We start from the raw sequence: 9,470 nt of genomic DNA on the forward strand, positions 1-9,470 counted from the left end.
GTTACAGTTAGCTGTATACTTGTTACAGGTTGATTTTGTATTGATTCTGTAACGTTCTGGATGGTTACAGTTAGCTGTATACTTGTTACAGGTTGATTCTGTATTGATTCTGTAACATTCTGGATGGTTACAGTTAGCTATATACTTGTTAGAGGTTGATTCTATATTGATTCTGTAACGTTCTGGATGGTTACAGTTAGCTGTATACTTGTTACATGTTGAATCTGTATTGATTTTGTAACATTCTGGATGGTTACAGTTAGCTATATACTTGTTACAGGTTGATTCTGTATTGATTCTGTAACGTTCTGTATGGTTACAGTTAGCTATATACTTATTACAGGTTGATTCTGTATTGATTCTGTAACATTCTGGATGGTTACAGTTAGCTATATACTTGTTACAGGTTGATTCTGTATTGATTTTGTAACGTTCTGGATGGTTACAGTTAGCTATATACTTATTACAGGTTGATTCTGTATTGATTCTGTAACATTCTGTATGGTTACAGTTAGCTATATGCTTGTTACAGGTTGATTCTGTAACGTTCTGGATGGTTATAGTTAGCTATATACTTGTTACAGGTTGATTCTGTATTGATTATGCAACGTTCTGTATGGTTACAGTTAGCTATATACTTGTTACATGTTGATTTTGTATTGATTCTGTAACGTTCTGGATGATTATAGTTAGCTATATACTTGTTACAGGTTGATTCTGTATTGATTCTGTAACGTTCTGGATGGTTACAGTTAGCTATATACTTGTTACAGGTTGATTCTGTATTGATTCTGTAACGTTCTGGATGGTTACAGTTAGCTATATACTTGTTACAGGTTGATTCTGTATTGATTCTGTAACGTTCTGTATGGTTACAGTTAGCTATATAATTAAAACACCAAGTAATAAAACAGTACATAAAGTATTCAAACAATAAGTATTCAAACACCAAGTAATAAAACAGTACATAAAGTACATAAATCACTAGGGCCGAACGCCAATCATCCAAGATCTGCTCGTACGACTGTCTCCACTCAGCCGCAACATCCTCATTAAGAAGGTTCATCGCGTCCAATGCACCTTCACCCCAGTTAACCCAACGGCTAACCCACTAGCAAAAGAAATAACATTAAATGAATAAATATCACTTCATTTAATGTAATTTGATAATTGTAAATAAATTGATTAAAAATTAAATTACTTACCACTTCGCTATTCGAGCGAGAATGAGTAACAGGTCCGGGTGCAGGCATATCTGGTAGTAGCTGAGGGTGTGAATGCAGGTAGTACCACGACATGTACTGCTCTTCACAGTCCGAAGGAGTCTGTGCAAGAGTGAGCCGAGACAATATAAGCATGTCTGCCTCTGGAAATGAGGTCCAAAGATCCTCCGCCATATCGGTGGGCACTTCTACCCGATACTTTAAGCTGGACCAAGGACGTACGCACTTCAACAGCCTCAAGATCGGTCGGGGTATGGTCTGCACGAAACCTAGCTGGCGAAGGCATCTCCCCGGTATGTACGGCTCGATCACATCCCTGTAACGTATCCATCCGGCGTATATCATCCTAGGGGTTTCCGTAATGACATCCGGACCATACGGCATCCACATAACCTACAGACGTATACAACGACATTATTAACATACAAATAAAACAAGTAAATGAATTAGGATTTTTTAATTAAAATGAAATTGTACCTCATTAGCAGTCAATCTATCAAGCCGGACGTGATATGATTTCAGTCGATCCCCACTCTTCTCCAACGGTATAGATGGCCACATGCAAGCCCTCAGCATCACTGGATCCAATGTGACTCCCTCCCGCTCAGGCCTGAAGCACGGGAAGTACTCATAAATCCATGCCTGAAGTAGTGTCAGACAACCCATGATCTGCCCGCAGTCTCCTCTGCTAGCAATACCTAGATGACGGTATAGATATGCTAGTGCAGCTGAGCCCCACGAGAGTCCAATGGCTCCAGCTACAGAGTCCTGTACCTCCAACAGACAAGAAGGTCGAATGCGGTCCCCACTCTTATCCACGAACAATGTGCAACCGAGCATTAGAAACGTCCAAGCAGTAGCCTGTGCATCAGCAATCCGATCTCCTTGACAATGATCCATGACGGAACCCGCTCGAATACCGCCATTATAGTAGTGACCCCCCTTCAGCAACTCCTCCCGAGTCATACCAAACAACTCCATCACACAAGACTGAAGCTCCTCAACAGATGCATCAGCAGTCACCATAGCCCCATCGATGGGGATCCGCAAAATCTGCCACACATCATGCAACATAATGCTCATCTTACCAAACGGCATGTGAAATGATGATGTGTCTGGCTGCCACCGCTCCACAAAAGCCGCAATCAGAGGCGCATCGATGTGGCCATACATGATACTGGGTAAATGGGACAATCCAGTTGACTATATACGCTTCTGCATCTGCTGAGAAGCACCACCGTACCATACACACAGCTTCCCACAATATACTGATCGTGTCTGACACCTGAGGAGGCCCCTATCCTGCCCGCTCCAGATAGCATTGGAAATATGTCCCGAGAAGCTCGGGATCACAACACCATCAGATGGACCTCCAGGAACCGAGGCCTTCACGATCCAGTCATCATCTACATCACTCTTCGGGCGCTTGCTGCTACCTGAAATTACAGTAAACTCATTTATTATATTCGTATATTTTATAATAATCATGAATAAATCACATAATAATAATTTAATTTAAATTTCTCACCCGAAGACGACCCTGCTGTAGAAGCAAAACGTCCGTCACGACTCCTCGGTATGGCCTTCGTAGGTACAGGCAAAGAGGATGAACTCTGAGCAGGCATACAATCATCTCCATCCATCTCTACAGCATCTGCCATCTCCACAGGATGTGCCCTCTAGGCATCCCCCATCAATATCTCGTTCGCATGTTCCCTCCGGGCAGAGGCTGTCATAATACGTGACCTTACATGTCTTTTTCCAGAGCGGGTTTAACTCAGCAATATCAGCCTGTAAAAACCAAAAACATTTTACATATATAAGCAAATAACACATTTTTATTTAAATATACTCAATTTCTAGTTTTCTGGTTTTTTTAATAATTTGGCATTACCATAGGCCGGGTCAAACGAAGTAATTAAAAAATAAATAAAATTCCAGCCATTTTTTGCCTAAACAGGGCGCCGTTCTCGTTCCGCCGCGTGGCCGAACGGTTGCGGCGCTCGTGTCGGCCATAGGGACGACATAGGTGCCGTTCTCGTTCCGCCTAACGGTGGAATGGGCGGTGCGCACAGTTCCACCGTATGGTGGAACGGGTGCGCCGCTCGTTCCATCGTTAGGCGGAACGAGCATGGTTGTCGTTCCACCTTACGGTGGAACGACAACACCTCTCGTTCCACCGTAAGGCGGAACGACAGCGCCTCTCGTTCCACCTTACGGTGGAACGAGAGCGTCGTTCATGCCACCGTACGGTGGCACGAACGGCGCGTGCCGTTTCCACCATAGGTGGAACGGACAGTTCGTCCGTTCCACCCATGGTGGAAACGGCATGGCGCATCCGTTTAGTTAAAAACCATACGGGTTCCGCCTCCGATTTTGAGGCGGAACCCGTGATTTCGGACTAATTGTTTTTAAAAAAAAACTTACCGGAACCTTCATCAAGCCTTTGCCCACTCCTGCCTTTGGCGGCATGTTGTTTTAGGTCGGGTTTTTTTGAAATCCTAAAAGGTAGAGATGAGTAGAGAGGATTTGATATTTTTGATTTTTTTAGTTTAAATTATGAGGAGGGCAAAATTGTCAATGCAGTGCGGTAGTTGGAAAAAATAGTGCGGTAAATAGCAGCCCACTTTCCAAAATCATTCCCTTCGTCTTCAAAAATCATATTCCCTGAAATCAGACGCAAGTAGGGAATGGAAACACCCATTTCCTGTCTGTGCTAAAGTGAAAACCAATTCTCTGCACCACCTTACACTTCTTCGTCTGATCCCAACTTCTTTAAATCTGTTTGAACTCAGGAAATTCTCGAGGATCTTTCAAGGTGCTCATTCACCCACTTGATCTATTGGTTCAATTAATTATGCCTCATTATGTATTGTTTGGATAGTATTTAGTTGATTGAATGTTCAATTCTGTTTCAATCGGCATTTGATTGATTGTTTTATTGAATCGGATCTTGTTCCGCGCGGTTTGAAATTTGGGCGTTGTTTAGTTGACTTATTTTGCAAATTGATTGTCATCTAGGATCTTATAAAATTGATTTGTTTATGGGTTCAATGCAACAATCCTTAATTTTGAGTTTTGACTGTAGTTACTTGTGGAAAAGGCTTAAGGCATGGAGGCTAAATAAATTTTCAATTAATTATTTGCTTTGGTTGAATTTGGCACTACAGATTGAGATCTCTTCTATGTTTTATTTGAGTGAAATTTTTCTAAGATGTTCTCGTTCAGCTCACTCTTCAAGCATTAGACTCCACTAGATTAGTAAAACTGAAATTATCTTTCAGAGAGATGATAATAAAGGACTTTGTTTGTTGCTTGTTTTTTATGTTTGATTTCTATTTGTGGGATAGTCTGGCAGAAGGGAAGGGCACACATAGCAATGGTGATATCAGTAATTTGTTTACTTTGTCCTACCACCTTAAAGTCATGAGAGTTACAGGTTTTGTGAGGGGATTATATGGGTTGCATAGAAAATTTAGAACTCATGCTGATTTTTTTCGCATGTGACTTGTGTTATCATCGCTGTCGTGGCTTGAATTGAATCACAACACTGCTTCTATTAAGCTATTAACCAAACAATATCCCGATGATCCTGATATGCCATAATAAAATATAAATGTCGAGGTTGTAAGCCTTAATATGATGTATGTCCTCAGCTGCTGTAAATGTTTGTGTTGCCCTCTACATTTTCATTTATATTAAGTTTTTTAAGATATGTATACATGATTATTAATTGTTAGGTGCGGATTACCTTTTTCAGTAATGGTAAATGGTACAAATATGCCAGGTTTTGGTACCTTGTATGTGTAGTTGCTGCATGGTTCAAGCACAAACATAAAGAACCTGCGGTCAATATGGGGCATCTGAATTTGCAGTCTGGATCCTATCCATTTGACAGAGAATTCAGGGGCTGTCCTGTTAAAGCTACCAAAGGTTCTCTTGCATGCATGGTTAATTCTGAAATTGGAGCAGTTTTGGCTCTGATGCGGAGAAATGTAAGGTGGGGCATCCGCTATGTGACAGATGATGATCAATTGGAGCACTCTCTCATTCATTCCTTGAAAGAACTACGGAAACAGATTTTTTCATGGCAAGATAAGTGGGACAATATTGATCCAACCATCTATCTCATGCCATTTTTGGATGTAATTCGATCTGATGAAACTGGTGCACCAATCACAGGGGTTGCTTTGTCTTCTGTTTACAAAATATTAACCCTTGATGTGCTTGATGTTGATACTGTGAAAGTTGCTGAGGCTATGAATCTGATTGTGGATGCTGTCACCACTTGTAGATTTGAGGTGACTGATCCCGCCTCTGAAGAAGTGGCACTGATGAAAATCCTTCAGGTTCTTTTGGCTTGCATGAAAAGTAGAGCATCATCAAAGTTGAATAATCAACATGTATGCAATATAGTAAATACATGCTTTCGCGTAGTCCATCAAGCCAGTTGTAAAGGAGAATTGCTGCAGAGGATTGCACGCCACACCATGCATGAATTGGTCAGATGTATATTTCACACCTACCTGATATGGACAACAATTGGGGCAAATTGGTTGATAGAGGCTCTTCTGTTCCTGGAGAGGTAAGAATTAAATGCTCACTTTTTTATTTTATTATTCGTTGATATCATGCTGGAATTTTATAACTTGCAGAAATATTTACACAATATTAAAAATACAAACAGAAACAAGGTGGATATCTAGTGTGTTATGATTCATTGATTGTGATAAAACTCCATTATTTTCATGGGGTTACCACTTACCTCCTTCAATCTGAGGTAACTGCAGCTTCAACAAAGAGATTTTTCCAGTAAGAAAACTGTAGTGATTGTGAAATAATCAAATTGGTCTTTTAGTTAAGCAGTTTGGAGTTCAACACAGGCATAAGATCTTATGATTATTCATGTTTCATGGCTGTAGATGTATATGCTTGCCAACTGTCAGGAGTAAAGAATTTTTGGTTAGGGATCTCAACAGAATTATCCAATAGATGTTTATATAATCTCTCAGTAGTAGCAATCGACTTGTTTAAACCCTGAATGGGTGATGTAACTTCCAAGTTGAGTAGAATATACATACATGTAAATACCCTTTTGAGTTATTAGCTACTGAGGTTAGCACATCAATGCCTTCCTCAGTACATGAAGTTGATATATATGTATTTTTTCACTGCAGGTTGATGCACTGAGCAAGGATGATTCTTTTGGAAGTAAACTGCTAGATAATGGGAATGTAAGGGTTGAATCTGATGGTCAATCCGCAACTGTTGATGCAACTAGTGATCTCATGGGAAAATTACAGCATGGCAAGGATGAAGAAAAGATAAGATGCTGGTAATGGGATGGAAACTGCTGAAAATGGTGAAAAACTTATGATGGATCCTTTTGGAGTACCTTGTGTGGTGGAAATATTTTCTTTCCTATGCTCTCTTTTGAATCTCATTGAACATATTGAGATTGGTCCCAGATCGAATCCGATAGCATATGATGAAGATGTTCCTCTATTTGCTTTGGGTTTAATTAATTCAGCTATTGAATTGGGTGGCCTCTCGTTCAGCAAACACCCAGTATTATTGTCATTAATTCAAGGCGAATTGTTCCGTAATTTGATGCAGTTTGGTTTATCAATGAGTCCATTAATTCTTTCAACAGTATGTAGCATTGTTCTCAATCTGTATCATCATTTGCGGGTTGAGTTGAAAGTACAGTTAGAAGCTTTCTTCTCTAATGTGCTTATGAGGATAGCACAAAGCAAGCATGGATCGTCATACCAACTGCATGAGGTTGCTATGGAGGCTCTGGTTGATCTCTGCAGGCAGCAAACTTTCATGGCTGAAATGTATGCTAGTTTTGATTGTGACATTACCTGCTGTGATGTCTTTGAAGACCTTGCTAATTTATTATCAAAAAATGCCTTTCCGGTAAATGGACCTTTGTCTGCAATGCATATTGTTGCACTGGATGGTCTGATATCCATGATTAAGGATATGGGTGATAGGCTAGGCAATGAGTTATCACTTTCAGAAGAAGCTTCAGAAGATTCTGAGGGGTATAAATCATTCTGGACAATGAAATATCAAAATTATAGCGACCTTAATTATTGGATTCCACATGTTCGTAAGATGAGACACATTAAAAGGAGGTTGATGGTTGGAGTGGATCACTTTAACCGGGATCCTAAGAAGGGTCTAGAATTTCTCAAAGGAATAAATCTGCTGCCTGATAAGCTTGAGCCTCGGAGTGTAGCATCTTTCTTTCGGTACACAGCTGGATTAGATAAAAATCTTCTTGGAGATTATCTTGGAAATCATGATGAATTCTGTATTCAGGTGCTTCAGGAATTTGTTAGAACTTTTGATTTTCGGGGCATGAACATGGATACTGCATTGCGTCTTTTCTTAGGAACTTTCAGGTTGCCTGGAGAATCTCAGAAAATACAGAGAGTGCTCGAAGCATTTGCTGATAGATATTATGAGCAGTCACCTCAGATATTGGCAAACAAGGATGCTGCTCTCGTGATGTCATATTCAGTTATAATGCTGAACACAGATCAACACAATGTACAGGTTAAGAAAAAGATGACCGAAGAAGATTTCATCCGAAATAATCGACGCACCAATGGTGGAAATGATTTTCCACGAGAATACCTATTTGATCTCTATCGCTCTATCTATGAGAGTGAAATTCAGATGATTCCTGAGCAAGGTTCTGGTTTTCCATTGATGACATCAGGTCGCTGGATTAATGTACAGCACAAATAAAAAATTACTAGTCCTTTCATTGTCTGTGATTCTCGAGCACTCCTTGACCATGACATGTTTACTATTCTGTCAGGTCCTACAATTGCTGCTATGTCAGTGGTTTTTTATCAGACAGAACATGAGGAGGTTCTAAAAACATGCATTGAAGGGTACTTGGCAATTGCCAAAATTTCTGCCTCCTACCATTTGGATGATATATTGGATGATCTAGTTGTGTCTTTGTGCAAGTTCACAGACCACTTGACTCCATTGTCTGTTGATGATGCTATTTTGGTTTTTGGAGATGACACTAAAGCAAGAATTGTGACCACAACGGGATTCCACCAAAAAGGGATCAAGATGGCAAGAGATGGCACCATTTCCAGCAACGACAAAATAACCCTCGGGGTTTCGAGCTACAAAACCGAAACCAGCACAATCCATTCTTTGAAAAATTGCTCCATCGACATTAACCTTTATAAAACCAGTTGGCAGGGAGTCCAAGTCGCAGCACCGTTAACAGAGCATTGAGCACCATCTAGTAATTATCTGGCCAGGTTTCCACTTGGACAAAAAGGAGATCGCAGTGCTAAAAAAGGACATGAGCAAGCTGAAACTTATGATTCCAGACTGTCATTTTGGTTCGTTCACAACGGCCAGCAGATTTCAACAACGAGTCTAGAAGCCTGCTTTGGGCGCTTAAGGTTTACATACTTCTAGAAATCTATGAAATTGTCAAAGAGAGCACTAATATGTGCAACCAACTAAAACATGATACATATCTTCTATAGCAAACATACAAAAAGGGACATCCATTATCAAGTTGCACATGACAATTTTTAAGAGCATCGAGGGTAGGCAGACAGTTCAATAAGGCGCGACAAATAAGATTTCGAACCTTTGGGATGTGGGGTGTGAAAGCACCACATGGACTTCTTGTCAATGTTTGTGGTTGGGGGTGTCACCATAATGAACTGAACCTAACTGCAAATATGCGCTCTTGACACTGAATTGGCCCTTGAGTCCCACCACCAGCTCCAAGCATCATTAACACGCCTAGTGCTTAATGGAATTTTTTTGATGAGTTCGTAATCCCGATCATTAATCAGCTCTTGAACCAGCTCATCATCTTAAGCATTGTGAACTAAAGATTGAAGGCTATCAATCGTATGAATAAAGAGACCTTCCAATCGAACACTCTCAACAAAAGGATTATTTAGGAGACGCAACCAGAGGTCTTCCCACAACACGATAAGCACCCGGAGAGATTAAGGGAAGAGAGGCCAGGATACTAATCTAAATATAACTCGGGTTATTATTGATATCAGCTTCTAGGAAGGAAGTAGTGGTGTAGTACCTAGCTTTATACACATGAGCCATAAGAGAATCTGGACACGTGAGGAGTTGCGAGCCTTGTTTTGCTTCGCGGGCCACATTAAATTGATGCAAATTTTGGAAATCCATTCCCCCTAACTTCATTGGAGCACACAACTTATCCCAAGATTA

At 40.5% G+C, this 9,470-nt stretch overlaps 1 pseudogene; it reads left to right on the forward strand.

The window, feature by feature from the left end:
• The first annotated feature begins 4,952 nt into the window (after positions 1–4,952).
• LOC136209646 (ARF guanine-nucleotide exchange factor GNL1-like) lies at positions 4,953–9,092 on the forward strand (annotated as a pseudogene).
• Positions 9,093–9,470: the final 378 nt, after the last annotated feature.

The sequence above is a fragment of the Euphorbia lathyris genome, chromosome 10 (assembly GCF_963576675.1).
Source record: "Euphorbia lathyris chromosome 10, ddEupLath1.1, whole genome shotgun sequence".
Taxonomy (NCBI): domain Eukaryota; kingdom Viridiplantae; phylum Streptophyta; class Magnoliopsida; order Malpighiales; family Euphorbiaceae; genus Euphorbia; species Euphorbia lathyris.